Source organism: Anguilla anguilla, chromosome 16 (assembly GCF_013347855.1).
Source record: "Anguilla anguilla isolate fAngAng1 chromosome 16, fAngAng1.pri, whole genome shotgun sequence".
Lineage (NCBI taxonomy): Eukaryota > Metazoa > Chordata > Actinopteri > Anguilliformes > Anguillidae > Anguilla > Anguilla anguilla.
The window spans coordinates 4,131,517-4,140,745 of NC_049216.1; positions in this window are offsets into that span (position 1 = coordinate 4,131,517).

The following is a 9,229-nucleotide window of genomic DNA, read 5'->3' on the forward strand; positions in this document are numbered from 1 at the left end:
AAATGTTCATCGATTCGTTTGCCAGGGACAGAGTGTTTTCAAAACGAATTCCGGAGGCTGAAATCAGATGCGTTATACAACCGAGTGATGCATTTGCTAAGCAGTTCTTTTTTTTTTTTTTATCCCCTGTCCCCGAACAGTTCTACAGAAATGCGACAGCGGAAGCACGCGATACAAGCGACGCTTAACGCGTAATTCGAACCCGACCGCCAGCCTTGGTCCCGCGTCTCTCCCTCCTAATTCTGCCTGTCTCTCTACACTGTTCTATCGAATAAAGCTGAAAAAGCCCCAAAAATATATTTTAAAAAAGTATTGTTTCTGTTATTTTTTCTGAATGTCCCTGGTACTGTAGGTTTCAGCATGGGTATTATAATATGCGGTTCTTGAGATCAAGACCAGGGACTCATGTCCTCTACAGGGGACACAAGTGAACTGTCTTAGGAGGACATGCAGATATTAAAAGAGTACAGCAGTACAGCCCAGTGCATACAGTATAATGGCATTACGAAAGGTCATTTGGTCCGATGAGTTCAGGCATGTTACAAGATATCGAAATTTCACAGAAATTTCAAACTTAGCGAGCGCAGGTTTGACTGTCCTCGCTCCGTTTCTGCGTCTCAGAGGAAGAGGCCTGAAGGGGGGGGGGGGGGGGGGCTCTGGGAGTGCCACGTGCAAATCTGGCGGTCGGAGAACGAACGGCACAGACGTATTATAGACACGCGCTTGAAGCGGTGCTCCGCGACGCCGCGATCGTGGCCAGAGCGGAATTTTTACGTTCCCCGTCCCGGCGGAGGCCGTGAGAAGATCGCTGGGGGCCTCGTTCGCCAAACGACGCGTACGGTCGGAGTACGGAGTACGGCCGGAGACTGCGCGCGAGAACGTTTCCAAGGACATTCAGGATTCAGGATTTTTCGGATTTGTTCACGGCTGCTTCCTTACGCAAATCACACGAACGGGAATTGCGCGTGAAATTTACAAACAAGCCAGCGTTCACCATCTCCTATGCCCGGGATGTGCAAAAGGTTTGCACGTGTCCTGGATCTCGTAGGAAAATGTTTAAGAACAAAAGAAAGATAAGTGTAAGAAAAGCTTTGTGAATGAGGCACACTGAGCACAAATACATCCTAGCTGACCCTGTAAATAGATGGTTCTGGGTAGTTTCCTTCAAGTTTGACTTGAATTTAAATGTATTTGTCATCCTTTTAACGTGCTTTTTAAGTTTTTGGCCGTGTGCAGAATCACGTCGAGGAATTTAAAGTGAATTTTCTTTTAATCGCTCATTTAAACGTGTTGCAGTCTTTCGGGCTTGGATGAAGGCGTCAGGAAAAAACGCGAACGTTCGATTCGTGGAGGATCCAGGATTGGCTCCCGCAGCGCCTCCCGCGTTGCATTCTGGGTGATGCCGACTGATTAGTACGTGCAGTTCCTTCCTGTCACATAGGCAGAGTTGGCATCCACTTTATGCGCTTCAAAGAACAGCTGAAATTACACATTTTGGAACCGGGGAAATAATGGCTGACAGCGTCAAAAAAAAAAAGAAGCTTTTTGGGAATCGAGGAGAAGTGACTTGCGCCCCCCCTTGTCCAACTTGGGCTTAATGGCTTGGAGGAGATAACAGCGGGCTGTCGCGTCGAAGTGATTTGTCCCGAAGTCAAATCTCATGGGGTAAAAAGCGTACCGTGCTCAGGTTATAGGAGTTAGCTGTTCTAATACAACTTTCTCAGCAACCTCAGAGATTACTGGCGCTGTGTTTATTTCTCTGCAGTTTTACTGAATCTCGGAGGTGTCCGGATTTATACACAGGAGAAACGGCGGCAGACCTCCCTGCTGTTTGGAAAGTGCTTTGTTTAATAGATGCGTTCCTTCCGTAACTGGAGAAATCGGGATTTCTTTGTGACAGGAAATACGATTTTAATATTTGATACTTTAATACTTTAATACTGAACGGCTTTTGCTTGTCGATTCACTCTGTTGTTGTTATTATTATTATTATTATTATTACTGCATTATATGTTTTGTGGTATCTACTTCCTACTTATTTTGTGTGGGTGTTGTGGGTGTATGGGAATGATGTGTGGTCGGGTCGGTAAATGAGAGCCTCTATGTATGTTGTATGTGATTGTGTCTGTTGTATGTGATAGTGTCTGTTGTGTTGAATTGTATGTTTTGTGTTGGACCCCCTTGAAAACGAGATGGTTCATCTCGAGGGGCTATCCGTTATGAAACTTAAGTACATTTTATGGACCAGTTTCTTCATAGGTGAGCGCTTATCGTGAAGGTCTGCTGAAGGAAAAGTTTGGTCTCTTGAGGTGAATTGTTTTGACTAGTTCTAATACTGAATCTATTATGCAGTCGTCGAATGTGATTGTGATGACAGAGTTGTTATCTTATATTCTTCCACCCACATTCAGATATGATTCCCCTGTCTTGAAATGTCCTTTTCCATTTGATTCAGTTTTTTTCCCAGATGAGTTTATATTTGAACGACTGACTTTCATTGTCCTACAGTTTGTTTCTCAGTTCTTTAAACGAATCTATTTCTAGGACAGATTTATTAAATGATTGCTTCTGAGCAGCATCTGAGCAGGTTGAATCAGGGTTAATTGGGTTGACTCAGGGTCGATCAGATTGAATCAGAGTTGATCAGTTGAATAAGGGTTGATCAGATTGAATTAGGGCTGATTAGGTTGAATTAAGGGTTGATCAGTTGAATCAGGATTGAGCGGGTTGGGTCAGGGTTGATCAGTTGAATAAGGGTTGATCAGATTGAATAAGAGTTGATCAGATTGAATCAGGATCGATCAGGTTGACTCAGGGTCGATCAGATTGAATCAGAGTTGATCAGTTGAATAAGGGTTGATCAGATTGAATAAGAGTTGATCAGATTGAATCAGGATTGATCAAGTTGAATCAGGGTTCACCAGATTGAATTGGGGCTGATTAGCTTGAATCAGGGTAAAGGTTTATTTCTGTTAAGCTCGCTTGGTACTTTTTTCATTCGTTTCCCAGGGAACTACTGAAATGTTGTTGTCGGTTTATTCGATTTATTTAATTTAGATCTGAACCAGATAGTACATCATCCCAGGTTATTTCTTTTAGGAAAGTAGTTGTTTGGATCTTTTTGCTCCGGGTTATTTTATGGACCATAATATAATTTAGTGAGTTTTAGTGCGACAGATGTAAGGTTATGATCTGACAAACCTGTGGTCCAGGATTTTATGAGGATTTTATTATCCTTCAGGCTTATTAGGAAACAATAATCCAGTTTTTTGAATTGAGTTTGAATTGAGCCATCCATCATTTTGGGCCAAACCAAATCAAGTTTCAGTTTCCTTCTACTTTGGTTTGCTCAGCTAAATGACACATAGTGATTATCACAAGAAGGCACAGAAGACCAATTTATATCACACATTTTTATTTAAAAAAATAATAATAACACTAATGCCCTCCACATTGCAATTCTGCTAAGTTCCTAATGCAGAGTATCTGCTAAGTGACTACAATGTAATGTAATGTCATTTCAATTCACATTATATTACATTACATTACAGGCATTTAGCAGAAACTCTTATCCAGAGTGAATTACACTTTTCTTCACATAGCATTTACATTGCATCCATTTACACAGCTGGATATATACTGAAGCAATGCAGGTTAAGTACCCTGCTCAAGGGTGCAACAGCAGTGTCCGACCTGGGAATCGAACCTGTGACCTTTAGGTGACCTTTAAAAGACCAGATTAAAAGACAAGCTCCTTACCCATTATAATGCACTGCCACCCTGAAATCACCCACTGAGAGAAGTTCTTTGTTGCAATCAGATGTTTATGCCATTAAAATGATAAAATAATAATTTTATAATACAATATATTATATAAATAATTAACGATAAGTCGTCGTTGGGGAGAGCGGGTTGTCTGACATTTATCAGAATTTGTCTCTCTGTCCCACAGCCCCTTATGGACATTGGCCGCAAGTAGTGTTGCAGTGTGCAATATCGCAGTGAAAATTGGAATGAGAGAGTGTGGCTTTTAACATGCGATATCGCAGTGAAAAGTAGAATGGGAGGGTGCAGCTCTTAACATGCGATATCGCAGTGAAAAGTGGAATTGGGAGAGAGCAGCTCTTAACTTGCGATATCGCAGTGAAAAGTGGAATTGGGAGAGAGCAGCTCTTAACTTGCGATATCGCAGTGAAAAGTGGAATTGAGAGAGTGCAGCTCTTAACATGCGATATCGGAGTGAAAAGTGGAATGGGAGAGTGCAGATCTTAACATGCGATATCGCAGTGAAAAGTGGAATTGGGAGAGTGCAGCTCTTAACATGCGATATCGCAGTGAAAAGTGGAATTGGGAGAGTGCAGCTCTTAACGTGCGATATCGCAGTGAAAAGTGGAATTGGGAGAGTGCAGCTCTTAACGTGCGATATCGCAGAGGGAGACTGCGGAGAATTAGGGAAGCGTTGAAAGTACTTCCTTTGAATCGCATGAAAAGAGCCACAGCATGCTACCTCATCCCCTCTGTGTTCACACTCTCAACCCTAATTTTCATCTTTTAGAATGGTAAAGTGGGTAGGGACAGGCCAAAAGGTCATCACTAAGTGATACCAGACCATGAGGCCCATCCATGCACCAAAACAGTGCCTTAGCAGATACCAGACTGTGGGGCCCATCCATGCACTAGAACAGTGCCTTAACAGATACCAGACTGTGGGGCCCATCCATGCACCAAAACAGTGCCTTAGCAGATACCAGACTGTGGGGCCCATCCATGCACTAGAACAGTGCCTTAACAGATACCAGACTGTGGGGCCCATCCATGCACTAGAACAGTGCCTTAACAGATACCAGACTGTGGGGCCCATCCATGCACTAGAACAGTGCCTTAACAGATACCAGACTGTGGGGCCCACCCATGCACTAGAACAGTGCCTTAACAGGTACCAGACTGTGGGGCCCACCCATGCACTAGAACAGTGCCTTAACAGGTACCAGACTGTGGGGCCCATCCATGCACTAGAACAGTGCCTTAACAGATACCAGACTGTGGGGCCCATCCATGCACCAAAACAGTGCCTTAACAGATACCAGACTGTGGGGCCCATCCATGCACCAAAACAGTGCCTTAACAGATACCAGACTGTGGGGCCCATCCATGCACTAGAACAGTGCCTTAACAGATACCAGACTGTGGGGCCCATCCATGCACCAAAACAGTGCCTTAACAGATACCAGACTGTGGGGCCCATCCATGCACTAGAACAGTGCCTTAACAGATACCAGACTGTGGGGCCCATCCATGCACTAGAACAGAGCCTTAACAGGTACCAGACTGTGGGGCCCATCCATGCACTAGAACAGTGCCTTAACAGATACCAGACTGTGGGGCCCATCCATGCACTAGAACAGTGCCTTAACAGATACCAGACTGTGGGGCCCATCCATGCACCAAAACAGAGCCTTAACAGATACCAGACTGTGGAGCCCATCCATGCACCAAAACAGTGCCTTAGCAGATACCAGACTGTGGGGCCCATCCATGCACCAAAACAGTGCCTTAACGGATACCAGACTGTGGGGCCCATCCATGCACTAAAACAGTGCCTTAACAGGATGAGTTACCCATCAGACCCACCTCTCCACTCATCAGTGCTTCCGTTTTTATTCTCTTTGGGGAAGAAGAGTATTTATCCCCTCAAACCGCTTAGAGACCGGGTAAAGTCAAAATCATCACTTTTGATAGCTTTGTAATAGGATGTAAACAGGTTTTTCATCCTGAAGCCTATAAAAATGTATATTAAAATTTTATTTTATATACAGGAAAATAACAAAATTGCCTTTTGAAAATTGCCTTTTTAAGGAGTGTCATTTTATAGAAGTGAAGTTGACTTCAAGTTCACTTCTGATTGGCAGTACATTAACTTTGAGAGACTGAGTGAGAGAGAGAGAGAGAGAGAGCGAGGGAAACAGTGAAAGAGAAAGAGAGAGAGAGAGAACTCAAGAGAGCAGTATGAAGATGTCCCAGTCACAAGCTCTTTGTTAGTTGCTGTGGTTTGATTGGTCCTGGGGGTTAACGAGCAGCAGCTGGAGGAGTTTGTGAATTACACACGCCTGCCGAGCCCCAGAGTACCGCCACCAATCATAACTCTCCTAGCGGCCTCGATCCCGCCTCCTAGCGGCCTCGATCCCGCCCTCCTACCGGCCTCGATCCCGCCCTCCTACCGCCCTCGATCCCGCCCTCCTCCCGCCCTCCTATCGCCCTCGATCCCGCCCTCCTCCCGCCCTCCTATCGCCCTCGATCCCGCCCTCCTAGCGGCCTCGATCCCGCCCTCCTACCGCCCTCGATCCCGCCCTCCTAACGCCCTCGATCCCGCCCTCCTAACGCCCTCGATCCCGCCCTCCTCCCGCCCTCCTATCGCCCTCGATCCCGCCCTCCTCCCGCCCTCCTATCGCCCTCGATCCCGCCCTCCTACCGCCCTCGATCCCGCCTTCCTATCGCCCTCGATCCCGCCTCCTAACGCCCTCGATCCCGCCTCCTAACGCCCTCGATCCCGCCCTCCTACCGCCCTCGATCCCGCCCTCCTCACGCCCTCGATCCCGCCTCCTAACACCCTCGATCCCGCCCTCCTAACACCCTCGATCCCGCCCTCCTCACGCCCTCGACCCCGCCCTCCTATCGCCCTCGATCCCGCCCTCCTAACGCCCTTGATTGACGTTTGTAATTTATTTCCCGGGCCCCAGTGTTATTGCCGCTGCACCGACGGGCCGCGCGGACGCTGCCTGGGAAACGCGGAATCGTTGCCATGGCAATTAAACGCGCGCAGCTGCGGCAAGTAATATTCGCAGTGCAAGCTGCAGGATAAGGGACTTGACCCCGGGTAAATAAATCTATTTCATCATTTATTTTTTCATTTTCCCTTGGTAGGCAGGCGAGGGAGGCTGCAATTAATAAAGTAGCACAATGCATTCAGACGTTCGCCGAAGTTAATTTGTTTTCGTATCGAAGGTGGACGCTACCGTATTGATGCAATGTTTAATTAGGTATACTAGGTACGGCAATTACTTTTTAATTTTTGCGTTGATTTCTTTGGGGCTTAAGCTCTTGCCTGTTTGTAATATTTGCGGTTTGAGGTTTTGAGTTTTTAATGCATCTGAAATCTGCTGCTCGGGGGCCGCTTATTTCCGGTCTTTGATTATGAGCGCAGTACTGTGAGGCAGTCAGAGTACGGACCTGTGTGTGTGTGTGTGTGGGTGTGTGCGTGCGTGCATGCGTGCGTGTATGTGTGTGTTTATGCATACAGTCTATTTGAAGGATTTAGCTCATTAACTGAAAAAGAAGAAACAACTTGATGGTTCATACACAGCCAATGAACATTCACAAGGGATGCAAATCGACCTTTTAAAAATAAATGCGCAAAACACCACATTATTAAAACATAAAACACCACGGATTATCCGTGCATTACTGTCCTCCCCTCTTCCCTCACCCCCCCCTCCCTCCCTCCCCAGTCCCAGATTTCCAATCCTCAATCTTCCACTTCATCTTCTGACTTAGACATGCTGGAAGAACACAGCTTTTGCTTTTTTTATTTTTCTCCCGCTTCAGAAATAAATTCCCCAGAACGAAAATCTGTGTCATACCGTTCATCATCGCGGCAGGTCTGGAAGAATCGGCGTTTGATTTTTCAAACTGGCCGTTGTGATTGGACGACATGGCTATCGGTGTCCGGCCTATCTTCCCCTGGGCCTGCTTTCTGTTTTTTAACTATCAGGTTTTTCAGGGTGGTGGTGGAAGAGGGGAGGGGGGGGTGGGGTGGTTAGGGGTGACTGTGTTGCTAAAAGTGTGTTAATTGTCAGACTTCTTGGGGTGGGTGGGTGCAAACGGGGTGGCACTGCAGGTTTGGACAGGGGGCCGGCTGCGGACGGGAAGAAGCTTGCCTGTAAGCAGCAGTGGGGAAGGGAATGGGGGCGACATAGCTCAGGAGGTAAGACCGATTGTCTGGCAGTCGGAGGGTTGCCGGTTCAAAGCCCGCCCTGGGAATGTCGAAGTGTCCTTGAGCAAGACACCTAACCCCTAACTGCTCTGGCGAATGAGAGGAATCAGTTGTAAAGCGCTTTGGATAAAAGCGCTATATAAATGCAGTCCATTTACCATTTACCAAGGGAAGCTTCTTAGCCACGTTTAGCCTTGTTTGTCGAGTCCTTGCTAAAGAGGTTTTTCCTCAACGCACGGGTCTGGATTTCATACTTTTGGCCTCGGTTTTATTTCCGCCAGTGTTTCATTCGCTTCATATCGACCCGGCAAAATGATCCTGGCAAGTTCGACGTTCCCCCCAAAACTAATTTGAAGATGAATAAAATCTTTTGGGCGGCATTTGTGAGTGAAATTTGATCGAACGCGGGCCAAGCAAAAGATGGCACCGCTGAGATATGCGACTGGACTCATCGTAAAATGGCGCCACGCAACTGGGATTGTTGTTTTGCAATGAAGCCAGTGACTGCAGGAAGAGTCTAGAACTGACGGGACTCTTCAGCTCGAATTAAAGAAACTGGGAGAGGATTAGTCGAAGCGCCCTCACTTTTTAAACTCTTCCTAGTAATGGAGGACCTCCAGAGTCTGGTTTCTCCCACGGTGTCATTCTGTGTCCTGTCAGTAGTTTCTCGTCGTCACTGTCGCCTTTCGCTCGCCTTTCTTGGGGGGTTCAGGCCAGAGCGTGAGGCACATCAGGACAGATGTTTCGTAAGGTGCGCCTAATAAGCACGTTTCCCCCCCCCAATTCGATTTGGGGGATTTGACCGGGGAGAGTAGTCCTTTCGTAGCTTTCGTCGAGGAACCGGGATGTGACAAATTGTAAAAACCTTTTTTTTTTTTTTTTTTTTTTTAAATGACAGAGTTGTTAATGTAGATTTCGTAGCAGTCTGAGAGAGAGAGAGGAACCTCCGTTTATCTTCGCCCCGGCGACGGTTACCAAGGCCCCCCCGCGTTCCCTCTGCCCGCGAATTCCGAAAAGAGCGGATGTTTAAAAAAAAAAAAGAGAGAAAGAAAGGATGCGACGGCTTCTGTTTCGGCGAAGACCTCGTTATTCGCTCCGTGTGCTCGCGCGGCCATCTTAATTTCGTTCTCGTTAAAAAGCGGTGTTTTCCATTGTTAAATTCGCCTCTGTGATTACGACGGTTCGTTACCTTGCCGAGCCCTTTTTCGAACGAGGTTCCTATTTAGCGAGAGACGCCGC